General features: G+C 37.3%; 1 pseudogene; it reads left to right on the top strand.

Moving 5' to 3' along the window:
* The first annotated feature begins 2,976 nt into the window (after positions 1-2,976).
* On the top strand, positions 2,977-17,719 carry LOC113453718 (vomeronasal type-2 receptor 26-like; annotated as a pseudogene).
* Positions 17,720-19,764: the final 2,045 nt, after the last annotated feature.

The raw sequence follows: 19,764 nt of genomic DNA, 5'->3' as shown, positions 1-19,764 counted from the left end.
TGTATTTTAATTCATACCTTTAATGTTTTGTCTAGTTTTGTTTTTCTGTCTTTAATTTCTTTTTCTTTTGTATTTTGTATTTTAATCTTCTGAATAGAATAAAAATGTAAAAAAAAGAGAAAGATATTTGGTGGAGGCTCTCTAAACATGTCATTATTTTAGTTGCATCATGGTTTATCTGTAGTTGGTGTTCTTTGCAGTGTTGGACTCAAGAAGGAGGATAATCCAACTGTTCATGTTCTGTCTCGCCTTTCCTCTTTTCCAAAAGATGAAAGAGTACACACTCACACAAACACAGGCAGGCAAGCTGGCTCGGACTTCACAGAGTTAATTCTTTGGAACTGATAATATTCTTGGCATTCCAACACGTCCTGCCTGCCAAGTCCAAACTGACAACAAATAAAGTTTTGCTCACCGAAAATCACAAGGCAGTTCACAAAAATAATCATTCATGAAGAAAATCTGAAGTAAGTTTAAACTTTGGCCCATAGAAAGTTTAAGGAGAAAACACATCCACTTTTATCCCCTGTGGGGTGTGGCTCAATGACTCAGCTCACTCTCTGACCCTCCCACGCCTCCTACGTTGCTGCTCACGTTTCTCCCTATGATGCTGCTTCGGGTCAAGCCAACACTCTTCCTCTTTACTCCCTGTCAGGGGCTGCTCCGACATGCCTTCCAGGCTGTTCCTCTCGGTTGTCTGATGGAACCTGAGGCATTACCAGGGAGGAAGGTCCTGGGGAGGAAGGCATTGCCAGAGAGGAAGGTCCTGGAGAGGAAGGCATTCCCAGTTCCTCCTCCTTATCTTCCAGGTCCAGGAGCTAAAATACAGCCCCATGAGATTTCTAGAAAAGAATTCTTACAAAATTAGGTGATTTAGGATCACACAGATGTGATGTGAGGTAGGGATTCGGCATTAACTCCCAGTCAGAGATCAGGATAAGTCATATATCTATAAATTCTTCTTGTGGACACTTCAACGAGGAGATGACTCTATCCTTTTCCAGAAGACTTTCTTTTATCTGCTTAAAATGGAAGTTTACTAAGAGATCCTATTCACAAAAATATGTCAGCCTGAACTCATAAGATTTATTTTCAAATTTAGCGACTTTATCCAGCTAGCCATTGTTCCGGACTAGCAGGCTCGTAGCCTGCAAATCTGATTGGCCCGCTGATAACCGATCGTGATTGGTCTCCATAGACTGATGCGATTGGCCAGTAAACGGGCTGCCGCGAACGGCCCTACCAAGAGTGGCAAACTCAAATCGCCTTCATTGGCTGCCTAGACGCAGCCAGCCCTATATAAGGGGCTGCTGCAGCTGGGGTTAGTTGCTCAGATCTGAAGTCACAAATAAAGAGCTGTTGTTGCTATCTGAGTCTTGCCTCCGTTCTTGAACCGTCCTCCCAGATCTAACAGCCATTAAAATTTGATACTTACAATAAGAAAAAGGAAGTGCTTTAATCCAAAAATATAGAATAAGGGTGTTAAGGGCCTGAAAAGTAGTGACACACCTGGAGCATTCCTGGCTTGAAATCAGATTGGAAGTATGAGTCTGAGCCTTTTATGCTTAATTCCCCTTTGAAGCTCCAGCAGCTTGATGGGTTTATTTGTGTGCCTGTAGTTAAAGTCATTGCCCTGGATCCTGTCTTCCTGCCTTAGTGGGTTAATCCTGTCCCAGGACCACTGGTGGGATTCAGCCAGTTCACACCCCTTTGGGAGAACTGGCTGTTAACTTTCTGAGCAGTTTGGTGAACTGGATGTTGGAAGAAATCATTAGGGCACAGAACCGATTGTTAAATTATTTGAATCCCACCACTGCCCAGGACCTTTGTCTTTCCAATCCTGGGGGTTTATCTTGTCAGGAGGCAGGAAAAAGGGAGTTTTTGGATTACCTTGGAGAGTTTATTTTGAGCTTGATTCTCCTTATCTTAATGGCCCTACTTAAGTGTTTCTATTGTCAGCTCTGTTAGCAGGGCTGCTCTGAGTTTTTTCTTTCAGCTGGTGATACTTGGTTTTGTTAAAAGAGTAAGGGCTGGCTTGAGTTTCCTGGTACTCTTTTCTGAGGTTTCTGGTGCTGTGTGGTTTCTGGCACTTTCCTTTTGGGGTATACTTCCCACACATGCGTCCAAATGGAAACCACATGATCATAGGGGTGCTGCAATGATAAGAAGTGTGAAAAATGGTCATAAGTCAATTTGTTCAGTGATGTTATAACTTTGAACAGTGAACTGTTGTAAGTCAAGAGCTACCTGTACTGTTTGATGTTAGAAGAATGTCAGCACTAGAGTTAAGTGTCACCAATCTAGACTGGCATTGAACTCCATAGTTCTGGTTGAGCTTCCCCACCAGTCTCTGGAAACAAGATATCACATTGAAGGACAGCAGAAGTTCAGTTACTTGGGTATTCGAATTATCTTCATCAAGCACTACTATCAGGACAAGACCTGACAGGAAGGAGCACAACTACAACAGAACAGTGTCCCAATGGGTATATCTGTGATTTGTCACTATCTTGCTTTTTTCCCAGTTACCCTTCTGCACATAGGGCCCTATAGAAGTTTAGATCCCTGGAGAAGTTATTGAAAATTATAGTGAATCATCATTCCAGCCTTTGAGACCACTTCTGCTACTCCTCCAGTGAGTGCCTTTGATGTAAATTTCACACTGTAGAAACATATGAAGAGATCTTGCATCAGAAGAGGATAACTGCCTTGGGTTATGCCATGTGTGGTACAGTTTTAATAGAGGCAGGGGCTGGGCTCCTAAATGCACCTCTCTCCTTTCCAGGTGAAGCTGGGTATGTCTCTTTTTCAATCGGGAAAGCCACTGGCATTCCATCTTGTGAGAGTGCTTTGAATTCCTCTAACTCTTTTTGTTGCTCTTGTTTAGAACAAGGAAGGGGATAGATTCAGGCTTATGAATCTCCTGGTTCTGCTTCTGGTGCTACTTTGATGTCCCAGGATTAGGGGACATGGATTATGGACCTCCTGCTTCTGCTCTTGATGCTGCTGGTGTTCCAGCCAGTCTGGGGGAAGCTTAGAAGGAAGTGCCCGCTAAGTTTGGAGGAGGAAGATAGAACAAAGCCATGGAGCTATTACAGACCAGGAGACCATCTCATTAATGTGGCCATCACTGCAATAATAATATCTCCTTTAACATTGCCTTTCAACGTGGCTCCTTATACACAGTCACATTCGTAAGTCATTCAGTGTGATAGAGTTGCATTCCCTCCATTTGCAGTTCTATCCTTTTCTTTCTTTTCCTCATATTTTCCTCATATTGCAGGACCTGTTTAATTCCCTGAATTATTTTGATTTCTGTGGCTTCCCTTTTTAACTTCTTTTTTGTAAGATGTGGCAGAAAAATATCTGAAACGTGTCGAGGTTATTTTCCTCTCCTTATTGAGTCCTTCATCCATCACTTGAATAACGACTTTTGTTTATAGTAATTATTGAAAGGGTTTTAGTTGCATCTGCCAAGCCCATTTCCATATTTTTATAACCACTCCTTGGTATTCAAAGCCTAATCCTTACAAAAATGAAGGTTGACTTGATATTAGAGTTTCTTCTCTGGGTCTCTTTTATGAAACATGCTCTTCATTTTATGATGGCTCTACTTTTATTTATGGAATGACATTGAATGCGGGTTATTGAAGAAATGAAAATTAGGAATGTTACAAATAATGATTTGTGATTCTTAATTCTGGTGGAGGTTTATCTACATATTCTCAACACTCATAAAAATTAAATGGTGATAGGAGGTGCCTCTGACTTTGAATCAGTAATGCCCCAAGTAGATTTGTGCTGACAAAGAGGAATACATAACATGTTTTGTTGTTTCTGTTAATGACAATGACAATAACATGAATATTTTTACAGTACTATATCTACGGACCAATCTAGAATCTTCCACTACATTGTTGCCATTCAAGTTGTAAATAGGAATCCCCAGCTTCTGCACAATCTCACACTTGGCTGCAACATCCACGACAACTATTTGAACACTCTTGGCACTTCAGATATCTTGCTGGACATGCTCTCGACTGGAGAAGCCAATGTTCCCAACTACAGCTGTGGAAGGAAAGACAACATCCTGGCCATTCTCGATGCAGCTGACTGGGACATCTCCATCCAGATGTCAACAGTAGTAGGCCCCTACAAGGTCCCACAGGTTTGTGTCCATATTTCTCTATCTGGTAAAAGGACTGAAGTGATGCTGAGTGAGCAATAGATCCAATCACATTTACTCTATGGAATTCAAGAGCTGGCTTTTTTATAAGGAAGAGAAATAATACATACATACATACATACATACATACATACATACATACATACATACTAAAAAAAATCATCTTTATGAAAATAATGGTATTTTCCTTATTTTATATAAATTTCCATTTCCCTACAAAGTACAATGTATTTTCCCAGTATCACCTCTTTGAAGTATGTCAATACATTTTCTTGCAATTACATTAAAAGAATACAAATTTAATATGGTCTCTTTTTAGATATGTTATGTTTTTATTGTACTCGCAAGTTGAATTCTGTTCTCTAAAAGACAAGACTCCTAATCTCATCATAATACTCTCAGTGTTACTAAATCAGATAAGTTAAAAAGTTATATTATTTGGAAAATTATATCATAGCAGTAGATGATCATTAACACATTTCTTTATCAAGGTTATTTGGTCTGAGACTGGATCTTGGCTTCCTTATCATCAAAGGGATTCACTTAAACAAGGGCAGAAGTGAATTTACTGCTGAAACAGAAAAAAATAAACAAAATCATAGATATCCACCTTCCTTAGCCTCAGTTAGTAAGTTATACATTTATATAAAGCCACGGTTAGCCCGATTCTTTTACATGGACCTGAAGGTTGGGGCTTCAAATCAGTATGAGGGGTGCAATATGTTGACTTTGTAAAGGGCTTAGAGAGGTCTCAAAAGCACTGTAAAGCAGTATATAAGTCTAAGTGCTGTTGCTTTATCACTTGTAGAACAAACACAATCTTGGCATCTGAGAAGTATCTTCAACTGATGCCTTCAGAGCCTAATTGGGAATTTATGCAGTTGGTTCATTATCTAAAATCAGGGCATGTAATTATTAGTGTACAATTAAAGCTTAAAAAATACCTGACAGACCCCCAAATCTGTTTTTATTAGAACAGATAAAATTTCATTTAAAGACCTCTTGGCTTGTACAAATGACAAATTATATTAGAACTCTGATTTCTCTGTGTTTTGTACAACTAGAGCTAAAAAGATTGATGCACAAAGAAATGAGGGTATCTAAGAAGAGAAAGATATAAGCTATCCTCAGGAAAGCTGGCACATTGGAAAAGATAATTAGCTAAATTGGACCTTTGAAAATTTACCATGTATTTCAAAGCAGAAATAACTCAATATCATAGGATAGTAATTACTTTAACAATATTTGGGCAGCTGGACAGAGTTTTTAAATACAGAAGATTAAATCAAGTTCCCTATAATGAACAGAATTGCAGAATTCCAGAGATGTAGAATATAACAGAATTGTTATTTGAATGTCAAATGTAACACAAAGAGAGTGATCAGTACCTTCGAATGCTCATTAAATAAATATCCTATTTGGATCCTTATGTTAAAATAATATATTTCCCGTGTGGTCAGAATACAAAAAATATATATTTAATAATGCCAATTATTTGAATAAAATAGTTCAGTTGAAATGAGGCTATCTGGATCTTATGACAGTAAATCATAGGGGTGACAGAAAAATATGATTTTCATTCTTTAGCATTGTTCTTTTGCATTTAATTTGTTTTCTTTGTTATATTTTTATCATGGATCTTGTTCTGCTCTTTATAGTCTGTATTTTCATATGGCCAGAGGACTAATCAGCAATAAATTACACTCAAATGTCTTTGACAACCAACTTGGATTTACTAAAAGGTACTATTTTGGACTTGATCTGACACCCAACTATAACCCGTGCTTTTTACAATTTGGTAAACAACAAACTAAAAGACTCAAGGTCCATCCCATCCCTGATAGGACCTAATGGTAAAGACTGCAATGACGACACCATTAAAGCCAACATCTTTTTTAAAACAAATTTTATTCAGTTTTTCACATTAAAAACAAAAATCTCTTTTTATTGGACAACATATTTCTGGGACATCACCTTTACATACAAATATGACAACAATTATACATTCATATATGCATACTTAATTCTATTATTACCTTTTCCATTCCAAATTTTCAGTAAGGAGAGAAACAAACACATTAATTCTAGCCTCTTTCATTAATCTCAATCGAAACATCTTTTTGTTTCATTTCAGTTATTTCAAATATAATCCTTTAATATTTATTTTAAAAATAAAGATAAACAATTTGTGTTTGCCTAATAATAATAATAGTTACCAATGTTCTCCTTGCTTTTAATAGTCTATATTAACTTATTAATTTAGTTGGTTCTTTAGTCTTTCATATTTCCTTTCCATTACACATTCTTTTTATAAATTCTAGATTAATACAAATTTTAACACTAAAGAAAAAAAAACAAGTAAAGGTTTCCCCCCTTTTACTGCTTTGAGTGTGACACCTCAATGATTGAAATATACCTTTATTCCCTCATCTTGATTCCCAATAAACTATTATTTTTAAGAAGTTACAATAATAATCATTACATCTTTTCATTTGGATTCCGCATCATATTTTCCCTCCTTAATTTTTAATAAAAGTTATCAGTATCTATATTACCCTATTTTCTAAATATTTTTAATTGCAGAAATATTCTTATTACCCCTTGTCACCCTGCAGAATCCCCTTTTTAATTCATCAACCATTATCTCTGAAAAAACAATTTCTTTTCAACATTTTACTATTTCTGTATTTCTTTATTTCATGCACCTGTTTCTTACTGCTCCTCCTCCCCCTCTTTTCCCCATATCTTTTCTCATTCCACTTTATATCCCTCTTTCTTAATATCTTCCTTTCCCCTTTTCTGCTGAGTCTTTCTGCTTTTCCCGACTTCATAGGTATTCCCCCTTTTGATTGCCTTCTTAAATCTCAACTTTTTAACCTACCTTCTTTCTCCACTTCTTTGTAGTATTCTTTGTGTTAATTGTCTATTTAAAATGTCTTCTCCTTGAGTCAACTCCTCCTCCTCTGAAGCTCTTTCTTCTTGTTCTTCAATCGCCATTTCCATTTTTTCTAACACAGAGCAAAGTGATTTGCCTCTTTCTTGTAGTAATTCTCTCATATTTTTAAGTTCCATTTTTAATTCCCAAAGAGATATCATCATTACACACTCTTGTATTTATGATCATTAAAGTCCACAAAAAACCACTTTTACTTTCCTTCTTTCTTCTTTCAATTTTCTAAAGTTCTCAATTATTCCAGCCCAGGGTCTGTACCAAAACATCAATCAATCCCACAGTCAGTCTTTCCTTGCTTTTATCTTTTTTCTGGTTCTGCTTTCACTTTCTAAGACTCTTACTTCGTTTCAATATTTCTTTAGTGTTAAATCCACACAAGTTCATTCAGAAACAGGATTCTTTTCCTTTTGTTTGTGCTCAAGTTTTTGTCAAAAGGTGGCACTCTCCATTATACAAAGTCTTCACGTTTTTCCCCCATTTTTTTGTTTACGGTTTTTCGAACCTCAATATTCCAATTTGTAAACTTTATTATTATTATTATTTGACAATCTTAAGTCCAGCTTTATTTTATGGCTTTTTATTGCCAAAATATTTTAGTCTAATTTAGTTCAATCTTTAGTTCCAGCTTCTTTCTTTCCTGGTTCGAAGCCCCGCTTAGCTGTCAAAAATATTTTCTTATTTTTTTCCTGTCCCTTTCTAATTTCACTGCTCAATTTTCTTTTCTTAAAAATTCCATTTTACCTTAATCCTGGGGTACTTTTGTTTAGTTGTATTGCCCAGTTGTCCCGGTTCAGATGTTATCCACCTCTTTCTTCCCTCCTGCACAAAGCTTCATCCAGCTGAGTCCTCCTCTTCAGGTTGACCATTTTAAATGACCACTGCAGTCGTCTTCGGGGGGAAAAAGACCAAGCCCAGAAGGGGAGATTCGGCTCCCCTCAACCTGGCTTGTGGCTTCCCCTTACTCCGCCGCCCCTCCAAGGCAGCTTCAGCCCCTAATCGTAATGATCGGGGCTCCCCAACAAAAGAGCACGGACCATAGCCGCAGAGAGTCGTGATCTACGGTCCATCAGTGAGGAGGCTCCACCTTTTTCCCCTAAAGCCTAATGGTAATGACTGCAATGACGACACCATTAAAGCCAACATCTTTAACGCATTCTTTGGCTCAGTACTTGTAAAAAGCAATGGATCATGCCCAGTATTTCCTAGCCAAACCACAGAAAACTATAATGATCTAATACATATGGATTTTACAGAAGACAATGTTAAAAAAGCACTACGCAATCTAAAACCAACTCTATCTATTGGACTGGATGGAATATGTGCCTACTTCTTAAAAAGGCTATCCACTGCCATAGCAGAACTTCTAAGCATAATCTTTGAAAAATCTTTCAGGACCAGCTCCTTGCCTAACCTATGGTCACAAGCCATGGTCATCCCCATCTTCAAAAAGGGAGACCCCAGCCTAGTTGAAAATTACAGACAATCTCCTTAGGCTGCGTCACCTGTAAAGTCATGGAATCAATTATTAACCAATCCATTATCTTCCATTTAGAGTCAAACAACCTTCTCTCTAATAAAAAAATTGGTTTCAGAAAAAAAAACCATTCTGCAATCTGCAATTCTTACACTGCAAAAACTTAGGGACTACACAACTCGATCAGGGCAAAACAATTGAAGCAATCTACATAGACTTCGGTAAAGCCTTTGATTCAGTGGTACACGACAAATTACTCCTAAAACTAAAATCTTACGGTATCTTTTGGACAACTGAATAACTGGATAGAAGCATTCCTGTCGAACAGACAACAAATGGTCAAAATTGGGAGCATCCTATCAAATTCTGTACCTGTCAGCAGTGGTGTCCCCCAAGGCAGTGTTCTAGGACACACTCTCTTCATACTCTACATAAATGACCTCTGTGGTCATATTAAGAGCAACTGCGTTCTCTTCGCTGATGATGTAAAGCTGTTCAATACCACAGACAATAGTGCTACCCTTCAAAAAGATCTTGACTATGTATCAGAATGGTCAAAGAAATGGTAACTTCAAAGCTCAACAAATAAATGCTCTGTCTTACATATTGGCAAAAAAAATCAGAAAATAAAATACAAGCTGAATAGTCACGACCTTGTTGATGATCCAAGCTCTGTAAAGGAGTCATCTCTAATGATCTAAGTGCTAGAGCCCACATAAGCCAAAAAGGCATTAAGAGTTATTAACCTAATCCTACGTAGCTTTTTCTCTGGTAATATTACACTACTAACTAGAGCATACAAAACATTTGCTAGACCAATACTCGAATACAGCTCATCAGTCTGGAATTCACATTACGTATCTGATATTAGCACAGTTGAGAAAGCCCAGAAATATTTCACAAGAAGAATTTTCCACTCCTCTACTTGTTGTAGAATACCTTATGCCACCAGACCTAGAAAACCTTGAATTATGCCACCTTCGGTCTGATCTAAGTATAGTATATAAAATCATACACTACAATGACTTAACTGTCAATGAATACTTCAGCTTCAACCATAACAACACAAGAGCACACAATAGATACCAACTCAAGGTTAACCCCACCAAACTTGATTGCAGGAAACACAACTTCAGGAACCGAGTGGTCAATGTCTGGAATACTCTACCTGATTCCGTGGTTTCTACCCCAAACCCCAAAAACTTTAACCTTAAACTGTCTACTATTGACCTCAGCCCTTTCCTAAGAGGTCTGTAGGGGCTGTGCATAAGCGCACCAATGTGCCTACCGTCCCTGTCCTATTGTTTCTTTTATTTTTCTTATATGTACCCATTTCAGGTATTCATAACTACGTATATACTCATTCCTCTTATCTTGTAAGCGATTGACAAATCAAAATAAATAAAAAATAAAAACAAATAAAGAAAATAAGTAAAATATAATACAGCATTCTTTGTTGGTTTTTCAGATGAGTTATGCAACTGGTTCAGCAGATCTTATTGATAAAAATCAATTCCCTTTTTTCCACCGGATGGTGCCCAAAGAAGGGATCCAGTACCCAGGAATTATCCAACTTCTCCTCCATTTCAGATGGACCTTGATTGGTCTCTTTGTTTCAGACACAGAAAATGGAGAGAATTTCATGAGGATTTTTACTCCTCTGCTTGACAGGAATGGAATTTGTGTTGCTGCATCACAACGACTGTCAATGACTATAAATACAGCAGCCCTCAGGGATGCCCTCTCTAAGTGGAGACAAGTCAATGTCTTTGTTCACTTCACAGAATATGATTCTTTTTTGGACACATTCATTTCTTTCCATTTGACACTTGAAAATTTGCCAGGACCCATTGACGAAAAAGTCTGGATCATCTCACCCCTTGTGAAATGGGCATTTGAAAGGCACAGTCTTTTCAAATATGTCCATAGTATTTGGAACTTTGATGTCAAAGATAAAGAAGGATCTAAAGATGATGTCTTTGAACCAGTTTTCTCTGTATCACCTCAGTTCCAAGACAAGTCTTTTCACTGTTCTTTTTCAAGGCCGTTCTTTTCTATCAAGGGTCGAAGAAAATGCACCCAGAAAGCACCACTGGAGACCCAAGAAAAAAGAAACAGCATCCCGATACCAAATGATCACCATGTTTACAGTATCATTAGAACTCTGACACATGCATTGAGTTCTGCGTATTCATCCAGATCCAGGTGGATAAGGAAGGCAAGCAAGGAGAGGTTGGTGGTTTCAAGACTGCAGCCATGGCAGGTATGGGGTCCAGACAAGGATGCATCAAAGCTAGTTCCTTTGAAGAAGGAATACAAATGAGAGGAAGAAGAACCTCCTCAACTTCCTAGTGCTACAAAAGATCAACAAGTTAGGCAAATCTAACTGCTGTGGGCATAATGTTCCATATTACGAAAAATAAATAATAGCTACATAAATAGCTAGAAGGCTAGACAGGTAAATAGATAAATAGTTAAATAGATAGATGATAGATATAGATAGATAGATAGATAGATAGATAGATAGATAGATAGATAGATAACATGATTTTTTAAAAAAGAAGCATGAATTTTAATATATGCCTGTATGTACATGCTTGTGATCACCATCATAAAATTTTACTTTCCAAGATTTCAAAGTGCTCCAGAAATCATCTAATCCACTCCCTCCTCTCTGCAGGAATCCTAGTTAAAGGACTAGGACTGATGGCTCCCAGACTTTGCTTTAAGACAATAATTAAAGGGGACCATGAATTGCTCTACCACAACTACCATAGTATATTATTATCAGTGAGTAGGATCCATATATAATACTATCAGAAAAATTACAACATCTACTTAGTATCTTCCATCCATTTGTATTTATATGGGATACCATAATTTCTTAAACACTAGCTTCTACAATGCAGATATTTTTCTGCCAGATTTCATTTATGCATTTCTCTCTGTCAAGAAATTGATATTTGAAATTAATATTTTTGAATAGGCTTCAAAATAGCTTTGCTTATGAGTTGGTGTAAATCCTTTATTAAAAAAGTCATGATTTGTCATCTTTGTATGTCACTCATGACTACAACATTTTTTGTAGAACATTAAAAAAAATTGAATATAATTTTACAAATAGATTTTATCCACTAAATTATCACACCATCCAGTTCTCAACTAACGAAACTCATACTAAATAGATCAGGAGGGAGTTTTTTAGTAATTCACTACAATCAAATTATATCAGAAGCATTCCCACAATCTATTAAGGAAATTTAATAATATGTGGGAATGACATTGGTGATGAAGGAAGGGATGCTGCCCAGAAATGACTAGATAAGAAGTGGGGGGACCATAGCTGCATAAAGGGTAGAGAAAGAAACTTGGAAAGGATCCCCCCTTAAGTTTTCAGATTTAAAAATGAGTTGTTGGGTGATTAGCACTTTCAGACTTCTGAGATCCAGTTAATGTAACCTTATGATAAAGTAGAATTAGCTCATCTGGTATACCTGGGGGAAGATTAGCTTGACCAATTACTTAATGACAAGTCCATGCTTTGTAGCAATCACCTTGTCCTTTTCAAGTAGTTTATGAATAACCTCTTTGTTTGTTTGTTTGTAACCTGCTCTAGGATTTTCTTTATAATTGAACCATTTTAACCATTATTTATTTTTTAAATCTACTCCATCTTTTGAAGATATTGATACATCTTAATTCTCCCATTGAAGCATATTTGCAAGTTAGACAACTGTACAAGGAATTTTCAAATATGAAAGCACCACATAGGATAAAAAACAAAGTTTTCTTACTTTAAATTCCTGTATTATTTTAGTTCCATCCCTTTCTGGAGAAGAATGAGTTTTGCAATCTTTCCGGCTATAAAATGTACTTGGACCAAACTGGAGAGGTCAAAGCAGATCTGGACATCATGAGCTGGGTTTTTCTCCCCAATGAGGAACCGATCCATGAGCAACTAGGGAGTTTTGAAAGGCAGAAACTTATTATCAGGGAAGATGCTCTTTCACGGTTAAAGTTGCTCAACAAGGTTTGGAAAATAGTGGAGACTATTCTTTGTTTTCCAAAGTTTTAGGGCCCATTTTAAGTGGGATAAGTTGAGTCACCAAAGAGGATGAACTTCACTAAGAGTTGAATGTGGAGGGTACAATCCTTATAGATTTTTTAAAATAGCTTGGGAGGCTTCAGTAGCATTGACCAATGTGTCTTTCAGTTCTGTAGAGAATCTCAGTCCATCCAGATCACGGTTGTCCCAAAGATGCTTTTTCAGGAGGCAACTGGATTTTCTTGTTTTTTTCTTTTTCTTTTTTTAAATTTTATTAATTTTCAATAAACAAACATACACAAACTAAACACAAAACATGAAAACATAAAACTTCTTTTTGGAAAGCGGCTTAGTCCCGGGTTACATCTTTTTGTACAGACATAAATCAAATTCATGCTCACTTTATATACCATTTCATATCTTATTTACCATTCTACATTTTCTATATAGCTTCTCCCCTCTTTTCACTCTCTTAATTCTATTTTATTTAGTTCATCTCCATTTACATCATTATGCTTGCATCTTTTGTCTGTTCTATTTCAATTATCTATTATCTTTTCTCATTAATCACTGATTGAAGTATGACGCCTTTATATCTTTCCCCTAAATTTAACACTTAAAATAATATATAATTTTCATTCTGATTCTGCTTAGTACATTCTAAAGCTACGTACTATATTTTAAAATAGGAAAATAATAAGTTTATATATAATTAAAACAATAATCCATAGCAAATTAAACTAGATTTTCTTGTTTTTTTTCTGTTGAAGATGTTTTGCTTCTCATCCAGGAAACCTCTTCAGCTCTGATGGGACAGTGGGGAATGGAAGGGTTTATATTCCTTGCAGACAACTGATAAATCTGCATCCTTTTAGAGGGTTGTTGAAGCACTTGGAGGTTTATCTATATTTTATCTTTTGGATGACTTTCCGGAGGACTGAGAATCTCTACAGACTTTTAGCAATAGTAATAGCAATAGCACTTAGACTTATATACCGCTTTACACTGCTTTTCTCTCTAAACAGTTTACAGAGTCAGCATATTTCTCCCCAAAATTTGGCTCCTCATTTTACCCACCTCGGAAGGATGGAAGGCTGAATCAACCTTGAGGCTGGTGAGATATGCACTTCCAAATTGCAGGCAGCTGGAAGTCAGCAGAAATAACTTGCAGTACTGCACTCTAACCACTGTGCCATCACTGCTCTTTTTAGCTATTCAATTTGGGATGAACACCCTTTCAACTGTGTGGGAGTAGGAATGGATTTCCAGAGGAAAAATTGCAGAATACAGGAACCAGGAGCACTACAGAGGTGACCCTGGGAACACAGATAAACCTCCAAGTGCTTTAACAACCCTCTAAAAGGATGCAAATGACCAGCTGTCTGCAAGGAATATAAACCCTTCCATTCTCCACTCTCCTGTCAGAGCTGAAGAAGCTGCTTGGATGAGAAGCAAAACATCTTCAATAGAAAAAATAAGAAAGTCCAATTACTTCGTGAAAAAGCTTCTTTCAGTTGCTATAAAATGGAATGATATTTTAAGCTTGCATAATGTGGCCATGGCTCACATGGGATGCTGAGTTATGATGCTTTAAGATCCAAATCATCCAGTGTGCATTTAGTATCTCCATAAAACTGGTGTTCTCACATTCTGGGGATTATGTTGCTGATAGCATCAACCCGGATTGTTCCTTGGCAAAACTGTCAAAGAAGAAGGCAATTCTGGTGACTAGTGGCCAATATTCAGAATGACTCTCATAAAACTAAATCAAGGCCTAGTGGGGATCCTGTGGGTCCTAGTGGGAAATCAGCTTTTAATGAGAGTTCACTTTGTCCTGCCTCTGGACAGTGTCTGATGAATTAGCAGGTCCATGCTCTCCACGAGGTTTTTAAGCAACCCAGACCTGGCCAGTTACCCATGCCTCTCTTTCACACCTCAAAGATATGCAATAGGCCTTCTACTATTAGGAAGGACGTCCAAGGCTTTCAGTTCACATGAAATCATAATGGTTTCTCTGATGTGAGATAATGTCCTGACTCAGAAAACCAAAGCTCTGAAACATGACTTTTACCCAAAGAAAAATGCTTCCTGATATCAGAAGTAAATCAGAACAATTTGAAAGGAAATACTAGTTGGCTTTAGCCTTTGGCTTGTAGGAGGCAATTCATCTGAAAACCTTTGATTGCCACTCTTTAACGTAAATCTCTCTGGGCAAAAAGGAGGCTCCAAATAAAACTAAAATAAATGTGTCAAGTTGTTCTCAAATTGTCAAGTAATTATAGTTTTTCAACAGAAAGGATCCTTTCTTCGATACTTAGCTGAGTGTTAGAAATATCCCTTTCTGACTCAGGGCTCTTATTCATGTCCCACTTGCTGCAGCAAAATATTCCCGACTTACCCTTTTTGATGGACAAAGTCCCACAATCTGACCTGCATCTCAACTCATTACAATTCTAGAAACTTGGTAGCAATTTTCATCAGCCTGGCAGCCATATAAATTGAGCCAATAAATGTACAAATACACAAGAAAGTCACTTTTAATATTGACAGCATTAATTTACATTTAATTTTTCCTTTGTATCTGAACTGGGATAATTATATCTTAACTGGGATAACTGGGAGGTGGTTTTTGACTACTTTCAAATTGGAGCAGCTTGGCAATGTATGACATAGTCTAAAAGAAACTATTCTAGAACCTAACTGGTAACAAGTTAGTTCTTTCATCACAGTTTTTTCTCTTTTAATAAATATAATGCAACGATATTTAAAAAAACTTTTAAAATAAGTTTAATTATAAAATTTCAGCAAGTCATATGGGCCAATCCAGTTGGATGGTATTTTGCACTGAAGCCCAAAGACTATTTGACTTGTCTAGCTCAATTTTCTGTGGATAGGGAGTCCCAACATATTTTCTTTGGTGTTCCTTGTTTTTGTGCTTAGTCTCTGCCTCAGTCCAAATGTGTGCAAAATTGTCGTCCTGGATTTGTCAAGAGGGCTCAAGAAGGAGAGCCAGTTTGCTGCTATGATTGCGTTCCTTGTCCAGAAGGAACCATCTCCACTCAGGAAGGTGGGTGACACTGGAAACCTTGTAGAAATGGATTAATCTAAAGCACTTTGATGACAGTGCATGTTGAAAGATGCATTGAAGCTCAACTGTTCTCCTATCTATTATCAAAATGCCCAATTTTTTTAACTATGGGGAAAATGTCAAAAAGATCTTGAGAGCAGCATTGGATAGAGATTGGAAATTGTTGCAGAACGGTCAAGCTTTACCTCAGCTAGAGGAAACATTTCTTCTGATTTTCATTTTTTTATGGATCCTTCTGTATTTGCTTTCCTAGGAACATTACAAGACTTTGAAATTTGAGGAACTGTCTCAAGTCGACCTTCTGAAAATATTATTGCAATGCATTCTACATGAGCCTTTTCTTAAAGATTACTAGGAAGCTATCAGTGGTCCATAGTGAAATGGTGTGAACACACAGGGGTGTACCTCATTACACCCATATTACCAGAGGTCCAAGTAGCCATTCCAGACTATTAGCAGGATGAGTGTCAGGATTCCAGTGATTGCCCTAACTGAATCATCAGCCTGGAGCCAAGCTTCAAAAGAAACCAAAAGATTATTAGGAGCAACATGATTGGCATTTACCTGTATGAAGCCAACTCTAGCATCCATAATTTACACACACCTGTGACACTCTTTCCCCCCTACCCTGGATTTGTCATAAATCAGATTTTCCAATTAAGAATGTTCACAGACTGTGTGTCATCCATCACGTTCCCCAATTAAAGATTTTCATAGGCAGAAGATCCGGTAGCTTAGCTACAATCTTTCTCTGTCAGCCAACTGGATTTTATGAAAGAGACATCCTCTGAGTTCACTTTATTAAAAAGATTCATATGGCAGTATTCAGGATGTTTTCCTAGAAGACTAACTGACTTATTAATTATTTTAATAATCTAGGTTGCTATGACGGTTTGCACATTACATGGGAAATCTTTCACCCCATATTTCATAGATCGTAGCTATGTGTCTTTTAAAAAAATGATTTTCTTGGTCCCTGTATCAGCTGTTTTCACAAGAAGTACTTCTTGAAAGGTAAAAGTCAATAATCTTATAGAAATATTGTTTTTGGTTTTAACAGATACGGAAGAATGCACCAAATGTCCAGATGATAAATATCCACATGAGGGCCGAGTCCAATGTATCCCCAAAAGATTAACCTTCTTGTCCTATGAAGAACATCTGGGATTCATCCTGGTCTCTGTTGCCCTATTTCTGTTCCTAACCACAGCTCTTCTTTTAATCATATTCATTAAATATCGAGAAACTCCCATTGTCAAAGCCAACAATCGGGACCTCTCTTACATTCTCCTGGTCTCCCACCTATTTGGTCTCTTGTCCCCTTTTCTCTTTATTGGTCAACCAAGGAAAACTACTTGCCTTCTGCGACAAACAGTGTTCAGCATCATCTTCTCAGTTGCCATTTCAGCTCTCTTGGCCAAAAGCATCACAGTGGTGCTGGCTTTCATGGCCACAAAACCAGGCAATCGAGTGAGGAGATGGTTGGGGAAGAGCTTGGCCAATGCCATCATCCTTTTTTTTGTTCTGCAGTCCAAATTATCATCTGCTCCATCTGGCAGGGAGTTTCTCCACCATTCCCTGACTCTGACTTCCACTCCCAGCCTGGAGAGATTATCCTGCAATGCAACGAAGGGTCTGTGGTCATGTTCTACATCACTCTCAGCTACATGGGCTTCCTGGCTGCCATCTGCTTCACAGTGGCTTTCCTGGCCAGGAAACTGCCTGGGGCCTTCAACGAAGCCAAGCTGATCACCTTCAGCATGGTTGTCTTCTGCAGTGTTTGGGTGACTTTTTTGCCCACTTATCTGAGCACCAAAGGGAAATATATGGTGGCTGTTCAGGTCTTCTCCATTTTGGCCTCCAATGCTGGGCTGCTGGGCTGTATCTTTATCCCCAAGTGCTGCATTATCCTTCTGAGGCCAGATCTGAATACAAAGGCGCAGCTTACAACCAGAAGAAATATAAACATTTGACAGAGGATATTCAAGTCTCAACAATATTCCAACAGGCCAAACCTAGAAAGCTATGGCACTTGGGCACCGAGAGTCCAGTTAATATGGCAAAAACATAGCAGAGATATTTAAGCAGAGACACATGAATGTTGAAAATGAGAGGCAATTGTTAGGAAAGTTCCCAATTAAAATCTAAGGAAAGGTTTTATTAAGAACCTTAACTTTTCTGTTCTTTAGCCTGTTAACTAGTTTTTCTTTCATATATGTAATGTGTGAAATGTCAGTTGGGTTGTAAATAGATGTACAAGCTTATTGTCAGCTTTGGAAGCCATATTAGTACCAGGTGCTTCCACACTGCCACATTCTTGAGCTTGGGGAAATGGGAGGGGGGAATTTCTTGGTGCGTATATGGTTAGATGTGATAGCATTCTTCTTTTAAGTCAAGGACATTTTATTTCTGCACTTGGGTGAAGAATTGTTGAGGGGACATCTCAAGTTGGGACAGATGGTGGTTGGGGCATGTGATGCAATGAAGGGTGCAGGAGATGGATTTGTAATGTTTTACTTATTAAAGGGAAACCCAGAACATTCAAATTCCGGATTTCCAAGTTTTGCCAGTTTACTACCTTATTAAAAGGAACCTTTGAGAAGCTGTCTGTCTTGGAGTTATTTATTGGAGTTGAGGTTTTCTGGAATGGTGACACTTATAGGTTTTGAACCTGTCTTGCAAGGGGTGAGGGATGTCTTTTGTATTTTTAATTCATACTTTTAATGTTTTGTCTAGTTTTGTTTTTCTCTCTTTAATTTCTTTTAGTTTTGTATTTTAATCTTTTGAATAAAATTAAAGTGTAAAAAGAGAGAAGCATATTTGGTGGAGGCTCTCTGAACATTATTTTAGTTGCATCATAGTTTATCTGCACTTGGGGTTCTTTACAGTATTGGACTCAAGAAAGAGGATAATCTTACTGTCCAACTATGTCCAACTATAAAGAAGACAGGAGCTAAAATATAGCCCCATGAGATTTATAGAAAAGAATTCTTACAAAATTAGATGATTTAGGATCACACAGATGTGATGTGAGGGAGAGATTCAGCATAAACTCCCAGTCAGAAGTCAGGATAAGTCATATATCTATAAATTGTTCTTGTGGACACTTCAGCAAGGAGATGACTCTACCCTTTTCCAGAAGACTTTCTTTTATTTTCTTAAAATGGAAGTTTACTAAGAGATCCTATCCACACAAATATGACATCCTAAACTCATAAGATTTATTTTCAAATTTAGCGATTTTATCCAGCTATCCACTAAAATTTGATGCTTACAGTAAGAAAAAGGAAGTGCTTTATCCAAAAATATAAGGTGTTAAAGACTTGAATGACACTAGATTTGGTTCATTCAAGGCAGATCTGATGTGAAAAAGAATGAAAAAATGGACATTAACAGTGTGCATTAATGTGATTAGTTTTATGGAATTTGGTAATTACTTATGCTGTTCTGATGTGGAAATTTTGTCATTGTAGTTTGTTTGGTTTTGATTTTTTATTTCATCTCTATCTGCTCATTAAGTTAGGAATGTATTGCTTTCTTTTGAAGACTATTTTTGAATAAGTTTTATCTCCAACTGAGAATTATTGAACAGTGGGGCCAAGTTGGAGGCATTAAAAGACATTTATTTACGTATGGATTTTGTTACACTCTGGGTCATCACAGATAATGAAAAGGTCCTTCTCCCTTCCACAGCTTTACTTAGGAAAATTGACCTCCCCTGCTGAGGGAAGGTCCAATATAGCCTCACAAGTTATTCTGGGATGCAAATAATTGTTATAGAGATTGTAATGCAGGTGGATATTGTGAAGGTAATATTGTACTACTAGAGCATACAAAACGTTTGCTAGACCAATTCTTGAATACAGCTCTTCTGTCTGGAACCCACATTGCATATTGAACATTAACACAATTGAGAGAGGTCAGAGATATTTCAGAAGAATAGTCCTCCACTTCTCTACTCATAACAGAATACCTTATGCCATCAGAATTGAAAATTTAGGCCTAGACGACTTAGAAC

This window comes from Pseudonaja textilis, chromosome 2 (genome assembly GCF_049901715.1).
Source record: "Pseudonaja textilis isolate UNSWEBS1 chromosome 2, rPseTex1.2, whole genome shotgun sequence".
Lineage (NCBI taxonomy): Eukaryota > Metazoa > Chordata > Lepidosauria > Squamata > Elapidae > Pseudonaja > Pseudonaja textilis.
This window is presented reverse-complemented; position numbering and strand designations above follow the sequence as displayed.